The following is a 13,778-nucleotide window of genomic DNA, read 5'->3' on the forward strand; positions in this document are numbered from 1 at the left end:
AATCCAACAGTTTCACAGTCGCACACTTTTCCCTGTGCTCTGTCAAAACATATGTTTTTAACGTTTTCAATTTTTTCCGAGTGTAGCCCGTCAAATCCTGCATATGTCCAAGCAAATCTGAACATGTCCTGGAATTCTGGAGAGCGAAGTTGATTATGTGTGAGTGCCTGAACTTTGATAACTGTCTGAAAATAAAAAATAAAATTTTTACACTGGAAGGAAGACTTGAACCAAGGACCTTTCGTTCCGCAGCTGCTCACGGTAACCACGAGACCACGGCGCTCCCTAGCTCAGATCATCCTTGATGTTGCCTATCTTTGCATGGACTACTCAGTTTGTAAATTTCGCTTATTTTTTCCATATTTCCACACAACTTCTTCCTGTTTTCTCGATTGATCTGTGTTCAGTTTCTCAAGGCCTATCCACTGTACCAACTTATAACTAAATCTGAGGGGGTGCGATAGGGAGGTTCCCTTGTGAAAAGGGATGACGCTGTCTTACACAAGCCTTGCTGTGATGATGAAATTATGTAACAACTCGCTGGTCCCGCTGCCGGTGACAGTGACCTGGTTGTGCGTCTGCGCCAAGTGTCACCGTGTACATAGATTGCAATGCAAGTTGCCCACTTCTAGTTCCCCGAAGGATGTTAACGTGAAGATAAGATACGGTTGATGATAAAATGAATTATTTTAGCGACACCGGGCGTTTGTTTTCGTGGCTGGGTAGACCGTGCAGAAGGCAGACAGGCAGGTTACGGTGACCCTGGGAGTGCGCGGAAGCGGCGTGCTAGGCCAGACTAGCTGCTGCCTTATATGCTGGGGCAAGGCCCGCACCAGACAGCCTTGCGCCTTGTCGAGGTGCCGCGTGCCACCGTGCCGGCCTCCACGCGGCGTGGCGCTACAGCTGCTCTCGCATTTCCTGCTGCTTCTAGCGTTGGTTGGTTGGTTGGTTTGTGTGATTGATGGGACCAGACTACTAGGGCCATCGGTCCCTTTTTCCATGAACCCCCACAAGGAATAAAAACAAACAATGGAGACCAGACAAAAGGAATTAATATCACACCGAGTGTGAAAATGGTTGGCCGACCATAAAAACAAAAAGGGAAAAGCCAACCACCAATAAATGCACTAAAAACCCCAGTCTAAAATCGTAGGCCAAAGGCCAGACTCAACACAAAAAAAGGACAAACGCTTAGATCAGGCGATAAAAACCCCCTGCGCGAATAAAACTCAAAACTAAATCTGCCATCGCAACGCCATCTGATAAAAGTGCAGGAAGCGTATCAGGCAGCGCTAACGTCTGCCAGAGCGGAATTACAAGCGGGCGGTCCAACAAGATGTGAACCACAGTCAAAGCCGACCCGCAGCGGCGCAATAAATAGCTGTGCGTTATCCAGGTGCGGCCAATGCGCAGTCGGCAGAGGACAACAGAGTCATGGCGAGAGACTCGCAAGGAGTGCCACGCACCGGTTGCCTCCTTGATGGCCCGAAGTTTGTTGGGTAAAGGAAGGGCGCGCCATTCTTCACCCCAGGTGCGAAGTACCTTCTGCTGCAAAACTGACCTGAGGTCACTCTCCATAAGGCCAATCTCCAAGGCTGGTGCACCGACAGCCTGTTTGGCCAGCGTGTCAACACGTTCATTTCCCGGGATGCCTACATGACCTGGGGTCCACACAAAGACCACAGAGCGGCCGCAATAGGCAAGAGTATGGAGGGACACCTGACTCCTGGATAGCCATCACCAGACGAGAGCGAGAGAAACAATGGTCGATAGCTCGTAAGCCGCTCAGGGAGTCACTACAGATAACGAAGGCCTTACTTGAGCAGGTGCGTTTTCTTCATACATATATTAAGGGCGCAATGTCGACGCTATAAGCTCAAGTCGTTTGCTTATCGAGACACACTGTGACAAGCATTGTCATCTTCACTTCGCTTTCCTGGACGTGGCCAAGTACCACGTGATCTCATACTGTTTGCCGTTCAAGAGTATGAAGTACCTGAAAAATTAACTGTTTGGGTCCGGCTACTCTACCAAAATCCTGACAGTCGAGTACTATTTGCTACTGGGGTATCAGGCGACTTTCCTGTTTCTGTCGCTGTCGATCAGGTATCTTAGAACATATTCTGAGCTCAAACATAATGAGGTGTCTCAAACAGAATGACCTCCTCCATGCCAACTAGCATGGATTCCGAAACTATCGATCATGTAAAACCCAACTCACAATGTTCTCCCTTGACATACTGAAAGATTGGACTCACGTGACAGACTGGAAGCTTAAGGTCGAGGCAGTCAGGTAGATGCACTATTTCCTTATCTCCGAGAAGCACTTCTCTCGGTACCATACCTATGCTTACTATCAAAAGTAGGGCCGTAAATGTAAAATTTGTGACTGGATTGACGACTTTTTAGTAGGGAGGATGCAGCATGTTAGCTTGGATGGAGAGTCACCGTCAGATGCAGGAGTAACCTTCGGGTGTGTTGGGACCCCTACTATTCATATTGTATGTTAATGACCTTGAGGAAAATATTAATAGTAACCTCAGACTTTTTGCAGATGAAGTACTGTCTGAAAGAAGCTGCATAAATATTCAGTTAGATGGTAATAAGATTTCAAAGTGGTGCAAAGCCTGGCAATTGGCTTTAAATGTTCAGAAATGTAAAATTGTGCACTTAACAAAACGAAAAAAGTAGTATCTTATGGGTATAAGTCACAATTGGAATCGGCCGACTCATACAAATACCTGGCTGTAACACTTGGTACTGACAAGAAATCGAATCATCACACAGGTTCAGTCGTGGGTAAAGCAGGTGGCACACTTTGGTTTATTGACAGAATACTGGGGAAATGCAATCAGTCTAAAAGTAAGATTGCTTACAAATGACTCGTGCGACTCATTCTAGAATTTGCTCAAGTGTGCGGAAGCCACAAAAGTAGGACTAACAGAAGATAATGAACGTGTACAGAGAAGGACAGCATGAATGGTTACAGGTTTGTTTGAAACGTGGGGATGGGGGGGGGGTGAAAGATACACCGAAAACACTGAACACGTAGACTCAAAGACAGAAATTACACCGAGAAAGTTAAGTAACAAATTTTCAAGAAACAGCTTTAATTGACTTTAGTAATATTCAACAACCCCCTTCGTCGCGCTCACTCAGGGATCTTGAGGGTGATAGAATAATTACAGCACATCGAGTCCATACGTAAATGAAACAGTACAGTTGGATGTACACTACTCCATGCACTAAAAATATTCAAATGTGTGTGAAATCTTAAGGGACTTAACTGCTAAGGTCATCAGTCCCTAAGCTTACACACTACTTAACCTAAATTATCCTAAGGACAAACACACACACCATGCCCGAGGGAGGGCTCGAACCTCCGCCGGGATCAGCCGCACAGTCCAGGACTGCAGCGCCCCAGACCGCTCGGCTAATCCCGCGCGGCTTGCCATGCACTTCAGAGTCGCTTGCAGAGTATAGATCCGAGCGTGAATGAACCCTCCTGAACAGTCTGGACTACGTCTCAATGTAAAGAACACTGAGTACCTGCCAACAGTTGCAAATAATACAGACAAGCAACAAGATTGACGGTATAGATCGGCGGAAAACAAATGTCTAAAGCACCCCTTCTCAAAAATCGCTTTTGGCGGGTCATTCGTTTATGATTTGTGATAAGATCCCAAATCGACTCGAGTCGACAATATACCACACTGCAGTCCACCCAGTTGCCTTCTACGTTACAGAAAGTTCGCTCGCAACTACAGAAGCAGATCAAAGGCTTGCTGTAACAGAAACCAAAATGCTCCGGCGGACGTGTGGCCTGACACTACATCGTGCGACTATTATGCCATTCGCAGGCGGTACAGGGTGGCACCCAGTCTCCTTTCTGACGACGCACAAGATCGTAGCCAATTTGAGACAGAGAGCCAAAAGGGCGGGACCCCACTGCACTTCAGGATAAGTGCTGAGGAACAAGATCAACGTCGTGGCTGGTGATTCATACAGAAGATTAGTGTACTTCTAAAGTGCTCTTCTCCTATCTCACTTGGTATCACATGTTTACAACGCTTTGGTAGGACTCAATGGATTCATTACAGCAAATTTGAAATAATAATCAAATGTTGAAGTTAATATTTTATGGTGATTGACTAGTGCAGTGAGACAACTACGAATTTCATAATTGTAATTCAGCTACAACCACAGTTATGGATACTGAGAAATGGTTATGTACAACACAATGCAAAAAAAACTGTAATTTTGATCCCATTCGCACGGAAATTGACTGAGCTGAACGCATGCACTACACTAGTTAGGCATTCAGCCAGTTAGCGAAGGTTTTCCTCCCGTAGTATACCTGAGACGGGTCGAAGTAACTAATTCAGTATACCCATTGTGGATCATGAACTGCAACTGTGATTTAAAATTGCCATTTTTGTAGGTATAATATGCAACCGATCGCTTTTTTGAATTCGGTACGATTTACTGTACCATTAACTAATTTTCGAGTCCCTGCGGGTTCACCGTCAGGGACACATCTTTCAGGAATATTATAGTCCGGATCAAGTGCTGGAAGACGTTAGGGTTGTGATGCTGGCGGAAATAACGGCAGTGTAGCTAACGAAATATGTACGAGATCATTATGTTTTAAGATACTTACGCACTGCACTGCCTTGTGGTACATTTTATAAGCTGGCAATATGAATTTGCGTGGATACTGCAAGACAGTACAATGTAAGTATCCTAAAACATTCGTGAGTTTTCAGTTGGCTAAATTCCCATTATTTTCGACAGAACAACTCTAACGCCTAGTGGTCTGGAACGCAACACTCCTGTAATGTCTTCAGCTGATGTGTGTCTGCGGTGACTCGAAAAATAATTAACGGCACAATCATTCAAATTCCGAAAACGACTGGTTGCATATTATTGAAACTACATAAACGGCGAATTCTTCGATTAGTTACAAACTATTAACTCGCGGGCATGGTATGTATAAATAAAGGTTCCTTTGTTTTTGAGTGTTATAACGATTCCACCTCACCTGAAACGTACCCTGCATCACGGCTTATGTGCCTGGACGCGTAGCTGCCTAAACCCTTTCAAAGAACTTGCTTACGATGGCCTCTGACGTCTGATATGTGCAAGATGCTCGATGGTCTGTAGAGCAGATGGGGAATCACAACCCCTGATCACGTCTACTTCCTACCACTCCAACGTTCCTTAAACCATACTATAAATACGATGTATGTACTCTCAGGCTACACAAACAATCATCTGCACACCTGTCCAAGACAACAGCCACAAAGCAGTAGCGATTTGCTACGTCCTCAAGAAAGAGGGATAAAATCTCTACCGACGCCGCTCAGACCTTGTTCTGATATATTTACAGATTAGATTGATGTGAGGAGCCCATACAATCCAGTGGCTCGTTACCGAGGAGGCTGAACGTGATGTCTACAGAACGTTATTTGAACATACCCTTTCGAAAACTCTTAGACCTGTGCTTCCACCTTGATGAGGCAATGGCACACAATGTTACGAACCACCTTGATGGACAACCTGGGCAGAGATGGCTTTACAATAAAGGATATCATGCCCGGTTGTTAGGTGCTGGCGAATCTCCCACATTGTATGGTCCTGATCCATGAATCTTTGTTCATGACGTTTCGTCCACAGCCGCGTTGGACATTTTCAGAGGTGCCTCTGTCGGCAAGACTTAGCGTAATCTGATGCACCTCTGAAGATGTACAGAACATCAAGAACAAAAAAGTTTCAGGGACGACGACCATACAACACTGATGATTTATCAGCAGTTAATAATGGCCTTGTCCTCGTAGTCTTGTCCACTGGCAGGTTAAATCAACAGACATAACGCCGAAGGACTACTTCTTCTGCCGGCCGATGTGGCCGAGTGGATCTAGACGCTACAGTCTGGAACCGTGGGACCGCTACCATCGCAGGTTGGAATCCTGCCTCGGGCATGGATGTGTGTGATGTCCTTAGGATAGTTAGGTTTAAGTAGTTCTAAGTTCTACGGGACTGATGACCTCAGATGTTAAGTCCCATAGTGCTCAGAGCCATTTGAACCATTTTGAACTACTACATCTGGCCTCAAATAGCTAAGTGCCGTGGGACTCCCGAGCATATACAACCGCAAATGATACGTCTTACCAGTCCGCCATGATCATGGCGGACGCTGCTCTAACTAATACGTAAAGCTTATGAAACGAATGTCATAATACCCGAAAATTCGTCCCGGACCGGGATACAAAGCAGAATTTCCTGATTTTAGTAAGCAGTCGTCTTAACAATTATGCCACTAGAGCACGCTTCCAGATCTGATTGAAGCTTTCATTTACCACGCTATTTTCACCAATGATTTACGGACACTACTACCGTGAACACAAGAAACCTAGTGTTCTAGTTATCGTCTGGTACAAATTATCAAACATCACGAGATATTCATTACACTGTAGGATCAGTGTGTATGAACGATTTCCACTAGAATCATTTCCCGTCACTGCATCTATACTGATTTCATCTCTATCGATCCATTCGTTTCATGCCAGTCAGTGCCTGTAATTCATTTCCTACACAGAGTGCGTTTAGCTAGAAAATGAGAATTACTCGTGTAATTCATTTTGTGGGTTGCTTGTATGTTCCTGTACACATTATCCTCCAATAGTCAGAGCGTAATGAGTAGTTGCTGATTTATATTTAGAGCGAAATTCAGTCATCAATGTTCCTGAACTTGTCAAAGATATTATTCGATCATAACGCATTGGAGACCTTTGGTTTCACAAACCACGCCGCATACATACCTCTATAACCGCCAAATCGTTGTCAGTTGGAACTCATATCGCCTTTTATACTGATAACTCGAGAATCAGTTACGTCGACGGCACCGTTCTTGTCCATTCAGATCTTTGTGGCCACCTTTACCACAAGAGGCTACTATGTGAATGTGTGGTATACCCTTCGCAGACTACAATTCTAACTCTCGTCTTCTCAGCAATTGAGGAAAAATCTTACTCCATTAACAGTTTAATCACATTCCGTGTTTAATAAAGGATGTAAAAAGTATCCGTTATGTAATTTCTCAATGGGAAATGTTTGTTCCTTGATGTACATAAGCAAAACTCAATTTCTGACACTATATTTTCCTACGTGAGTTTCATTACTTTCTTATCTTGTAGTAACGTCGTCGTTGCTTTCCCTCTTCTCGGTCATAATACGACCGACATGATAGGTGATGTCCGTAGCCACAGACACACGAAGTCTCTCAGACGCCACTGAGCCCCCAACATGTTAACCTACACCATTTGCAATTAATTCTGAGGAATGGCGCGCGACATGGATACCGTGAACCATAGGCCCTAGTCCCATGCATCACGAAAAATTATTTTAGGTCATTTTAGATATCAGAGTTCTTGATTAAAATTTTTAATACTGTCCGTTTAATTACACAGGAGCAAAGAGGTAAGCTATGCGTGAAAGGGAACTACGCAGATGTGAAGGCCATCACAAAATGCCGTTCCCAACGAATGAAAACAGGCTCGGTGCCAGATATTGGCACAACTTAGCCGTTTCGTAGCAAGTTCCACACCACGCCATCCGCTCACAGTGACTTAAAATGCAAGCTTCAAACTATCAGTTCATATACGATATTGCCATCAATAACATAATCAGCTGTGGTACAAAAACAAAGCTGTTTTCTTCCAATCTTAATCCAGTATTTTTCGTATGTTTTAGAACTTTTTTTCTGGCTGTTATAAGTACTCCAAATCCTCCCAACTTTTCCTCCCAATTCCTCTAGGTACAAAAATCGTTCACTTTATGTAAAAGTTTGAAATCTAAAGAAGAAGTCCCAAATATCTACCACAGGGGGGGAGGGGGGGGGGCGGACATGTGCTGAAACGACTGTCTCGGGCCAAGGAACTAACACCAACGAAGAAACTAAGAAAAAAAATGTGTCTTGTCTATAAAATTACATACTGGATGAACTACTGGGTAAATTATGTACTCGAAATTCAAGAAAATTTATTTCTGCGATTCTTTTCGTGGAGTGCACGAGAGAAAAATCAGACGAAAGTCCTATTCCTGCTCTCCCCGACGCATATATACGAACAGGTCTAGCTTCTGTAATTATCTCGCTGGTTAACACGAATTTATTTGCGATCTCGAAATCAAACTTTCATTTAAGCTTAACGGACGAGCAGCAGGTATGATTTTGATAGAGTGACGTAACGAGATGTAGCCCTGTGTATACACACAGTGAATGAGTGGTCTCCACATACATAAAATACCCTGAAACAGATGGGACTTAGAAATGCTTTAATTTGCCAAGAAATGTCAGGCTACGAATGCAGCACATAGTGGTTTCTCGAATGGCAGGTGGAATTACTTCCGGTCTTACAGTCATAATAGGAAACTGTTTCCGTAAAGGCTGCACGCAAAGTAGGTTAGCGACCCTTGGATCGATTTAGGGGCGATGCACAAGTCGTCGACCACGGAAACTCCCGTTATTGTTCGTAAGAAGCTACACAGGGACTAATAACTTTATGTACATTTAGAACCCTACACTTATATTTGAGACTACAGGTATATTACTGAACACTGTAAAATATTTATTTCTGTTTCCCATGTAAGCCTCGATTCCCCGCGTCTTTCGTTCCTCTGATAGCTGTACTGAAATCAATATTACTCCACAAATTACGCGAATTTTAACGTAAATATTCTTAGGAAACAGGTGTGAACCGCCATTAGCTAGCTAACCATTAGCTACGGACAGTTTTCCTCATAAGAATTTTCAAAGTTTTCTAGTTTCATTCTAATAGATGTAATTTTATTTTCGAGAAAGTAATGCCAATTTTTCAGTTTGCAGCGTATTCGTGAAATATCCGAACCATTCGATGATCTGTCGATAGGAGAGAAGAAAAGCGACGATAAGAAAATGAACCCTGTATTTTATCGACGCGAAACGATTTCAGATTACCCGTTCGGATTTGGTTTAGTGAACACGCCAACCAATCGACCAGTCGAAAGATATAATTAGACTATCAGCCAGAGCTTGTAACTTCAGACTCCTTTACATCGAACATTCCCTTCACCTCGCTGTTCACCATAGCGTTTCTACGTTTACGAATCTGAGAAAGGGAAGATATGTAAGACCTCGTTCACTTCGAAATGCCATTAAGGCCTAAGCACCAAGTCAGCCCGAGAAGGATAACTATCTGCCTTGGCCTTGCAGTAGAAACCCTTGGGAAAACTACGAAGAACCTACATCAAGATGTCCGGAAAAGAAATTGAACAGAATTTCTGCCGAAAACTGAGTCCAGTATCGTAAACAATGGTTGCATCAGAGCACCAGTGTTTCTCAGTATGAAGCAGACAAGAATATCACAATAGAGAAGTGGGGTGGTAACTAACGGACAGAAGGTATAGGAAACGAGCTTATTATTACTTAGTACCGTTTTAAACCAGTCCACAAAAAAATGCATAGTTGTTTTATGTGAAGGGCTGCAGCAAACGCTTATTTCACTTATTTTAAGGAAACTAGGGCTGGTTTAGGTGCTATGTACAATAGCACATTAAAACAGGTGGAATTTCTTTACCTAAGTTCTCTGCTTTAGGCTTTACACATTAGTTCGCATCACAGTTTATAAGGTTCGTACTATGAAAATGACCCGGTAACAACATAAGACCAAAATGGCGTGAAGAGGTTTCTGGGTGCTCCTTCCTAATTCTGTGACAGTGACAGTAACTGTAACGTCACACGGCATCAAGTACCTATAAAACTGAAAGACAACTGATAGCAGCGCGTGTAGTTTCTTCTAGTTCAAAATATGAATTTTATAGTGGACGAGGTATTTTACACACATGCAATGTTGTGCTTTATATTTATGTTCATCGGTCTGATCTGTGAAAATAAAACATGTGACCCGCATATAATGAAGGGGTACTTACAGGTATTATTATGACAGACATGTACGTCGCTAGATGTGTTAAGAGCACCAAGCAATTTCTTGCAGTTTTCATAGTATCTTCTTCGATCAGCGGTAGTTTTCGAAGTACTCGTGCCTTCGTCACTAATTTAGACGGAGGCAAAATTTCTGTAGCACCACAAAGGCAACAAGTAATATTCTCCTTGCTATAAAGAAGCAGGTCTGAGGAACAAACATCCTAAAAAATGGCAGGGATTGTAAATGTCTATAATAACACAATTATCAAGGAAGAAGCGGAAAACATTCCTGTGGAGGTATCTGCCAGCAATTAGAAGACATTCATATTGGATTTGGGAAAGAAAAGAAGCGAGAGAAACTAACAGCTGCACAAATTATTTCTAGAAGATAAATCGAGACTTAACATATGCAATAGAGATTTGTCTGTAAGACATGGGTTCTGCACTTTATATTGTGGCCAATTCCGATTACCATCCAACGACTTCAAAAACAACATCTTTGAATCCTGAGAAGAATAGCAAGAACCTGTCCAAGAAAATCCATACCGAAAAATGTAACTAGTGGAACTGCAGCTTTATAGCCGAAACGCATTGCCGACTTGAGACAGAAAAGTGGTTACATAAACAAGGAATTGAGTTTTTTGGATGATGATATACACGATAGAATATGGCACGTGTATTGTGTGAAGACGTATTTGTGATGCTCCCAAGAGCCGAATGAAAGAAGGGTATCAACATCAGCCAGCAGGCGAAACTAGCGAGTGGCTCTGTAATACTGCGCACTAAATCATCTGTGAGTAAAAGGCTATCTGATTACAGTATGCCACTCATACTCCGCGCACTGAGTCTTCAGTTTAAATGGAGGTAGACGTCAAACAGAATGTCATCTCTTTAAAATATGCAATCAGCGTTCTTTCTAAAAGCATCTTCGGCTATATTTATGTATCATGTACGCCAAGCTTTTACATTACTGCTCACAAAACAAATTTAATTCTATACTTAAGAAGGGGAGTACAGAAATGTTCAAAAGATCGGATAAATGTTGGAATTAGTAAACAACGCGATACAACTCCGCTAAATCGGTGACATTAACATAGTGAAGCTGTAAGTGTCAAGTACAACTAGGATGAAGTCACAACATGAAAACATTAGCAAAACCAAAACTTACCAACTAACGCTACCCACCACGGGAATGGAGGGTATTTTATATTTGCATTTTGTTATTAACGTGTAGAAGTATGTTAAAATTTGAAAATTTAAGGGCAAAGTGTATAGCACATGGATTACGCAAACTGTTAAAAAAATATTGTTATGACACATTTATTTGATCCGTTAACTCACGAAGTGTAACTATCCAGCATTACCCAAGCCTTAAACTACGTCACAGATCAGCTTCCGCTAAACTTTTTTACTACTATGATAGACTCGCTGGCGAAAATTCACAACCGAATTATCACGTTACAACCTGATCTTCCTCAGGATACAACATACAGGGTGCCCCACGAGGAATGGTCAATATGCACAGATATGACAGGAACAATCATTCGAACCAAAAAGTCTAGTAAACAAGGGCTCTAAAATGCTTACCTTTAGAGCAATGAGTACATCTTAGATACTGTGAAAAATCTCCACTACAAGCTCTTTGTTTGCCGTATTTTGGAAGGATGCAGTGCGCACCAAAAAATGAGAAAATTGTGAAGTAAGTGCATGCCTTACGAGCTACAAGCACTTTTTCATCCTTCCGCTACTGTTGACACCCACCTCTTCTACTAAAAGTACTTATACCTCTTACCGTATGCATTTTAGAACCCACGTTTACTAGACTTTTTGCTTCGAATGGTCGTTCTTGTCATATCCATTAATATTTACCATTCCTCCTGGGGCACCCCACAGACATATCTGTCACAATACCAAATAAAATAAAAGTACACAGCATAATGTCAGTATCTCGATCTTCAATGCACTTGCCATCCACAATAACTACAAGAAAGTTAAAGAACACGACTGACAAATACATCTGAATACACCAATTACGAAACATACAACGTCACACACCAAGGAATACAGCTCGCCTTGCCTTGTTCGCATGTCTGAATTCCCACCTCAAACCGAAGCAAACACTACTAAGGCTAAGCCCGATGCCAGTGGAACACTGAACCTTTTCCGCATCTGGCAGGAATCGTGGCTTTCACTTCTCGCTAGACCTGCTAACTTAGAAAATTATGGGCAAACCAATCTTTAGGCTGCAAACTCTCTCCTTCCCACTATCTGTCACTGCTACTTATTCTACAAGTAACAGTAAGATAACATCTGCATATGATTATTTACATCAGTTTCACGTGTGTCAAAAATCTCGACACTGTCATAAGAAAGGCAAATATTCACCTGCACAAGTTATTTCAGATGCAAATGAATTTATACATCAGCTTTATGTTTTAATTCCACTTCACTGAATTCCATCCAGTTAACAACCTAAGCTACGATCACAAAATGAAGATATCTTAAGAAATCATACAAATTTAGAATGGTTATATTCAACAATAAAGAATACCTAATGGTCATTTGTCATTTCGGTCGTAAAGTAATGGAAATATATCTGTTTCATAGTCAACCACTTAGCTCAAGTTAATAAAATATTGTCATAGGCTTAATGAAAAGCAACCTCTCTGTACAACTACACAAATTTTCACATCATAGGTACCGTTTCAAATTCTTGTCTCAGTCCTACCGTCGTGTCACAAAGCACTAGAACATACTCTATCACAAAAAAAAAGTTTCGACAAACAGTAAATATGACAAAAGAGAGAACCATATCAAGCACTTCACAAATGACTGCATTAAAACATGTTTGTAAATATTCCCCTGAAGTTATCTCGATGTTTAAAATTAAATATCACTTCTTTTAAATCTCTGCGGTCATGAGACCTTTCACAAAGCTTTAAACTCTGGAACCATTCACAAAAAAGCAAAAATAATAAATACGAACCCAACACCATTACATGCCATACAGGTCGCATTTGTGACAAATGTATACAGTTATCAAAATTGAAAGGCTACCACTTTTCGTAATAATTTTCTTCATCTACAACACATTTGTTTCTTAAATCAGACTGGCTTCCCTTTTACGTATTAAAGAAAATCAGTTGATTTACATCTTTTGGAATTATGTCTGTACAGACAGATTAATGATGTTGTTAAAAAGAAAGAATACAAACTAAAACCAACAGAAAAGAACATACAGCATGCCTAACTTGAGCGGGATTTCCACTGCAATTGTCAACAGCTTAATACCTTAACAAAACAACGTTTCTCAAGAATTAACAGCTTTGTAGCAGGCCATACTGAGAACTGAAACTAATCTACTCCAGCAGACTACTTTACCGGACTTATCAGACAGCTGAATTTTATACTGACTCGAGATATCTGAGAGCACTACTGAATGTAATACTGTGCTAATATATGAATGAAAAAATTCGTGTGTATCATTTCACGACATTAACCACCCATAACAGCAAAATACGGCAGCAACCAAACTCTGGCAAACCGACAGGAGGGGGCAACTGTTTCCAGTAAAACGATATACAGTGAGTGTTTACAATAATAACAATTCTAAACAATAACAAAAAATGTATGCACTACTAATCGCACAACTCCGTACGTTTATCAACATATACGAAAAAAATTAGACGAAAATATATGAAACGCCAAACACAATTACGCGGATGGGTAGCAGCCAATGAATTCTTAAAGTCAATTAACATATTATAAGTTTTATTTCTTACACACAAAAGACATGCCTCGCAAATACAATATACGC

The 13,778-nt window shown here is 41.7% G+C and overlaps 1 protein-coding gene across 1 annotated transcript in view; it reads right to left on the reverse strand.

Annotated features, from left to right (window-relative positions):
• LOC126094606 (protein fem-1 homolog CG6966) overlaps nucleotides 1-13,778 on the reverse strand; it is a 133,318-nt gene that overhangs the window by 118,609 nt on the left and 931 nt on the right. The window lies entirely within an intron of this gene.

Source organism: Schistocerca cancellata, chromosome 8 (assembly GCF_023864275.1).
Source record: "Schistocerca cancellata isolate TAMUIC-IGC-003103 chromosome 8, iqSchCanc2.1, whole genome shotgun sequence".
NCBI lineage: Eukaryota > Metazoa > Arthropoda > Insecta > Orthoptera > Acrididae > Schistocerca > Schistocerca cancellata.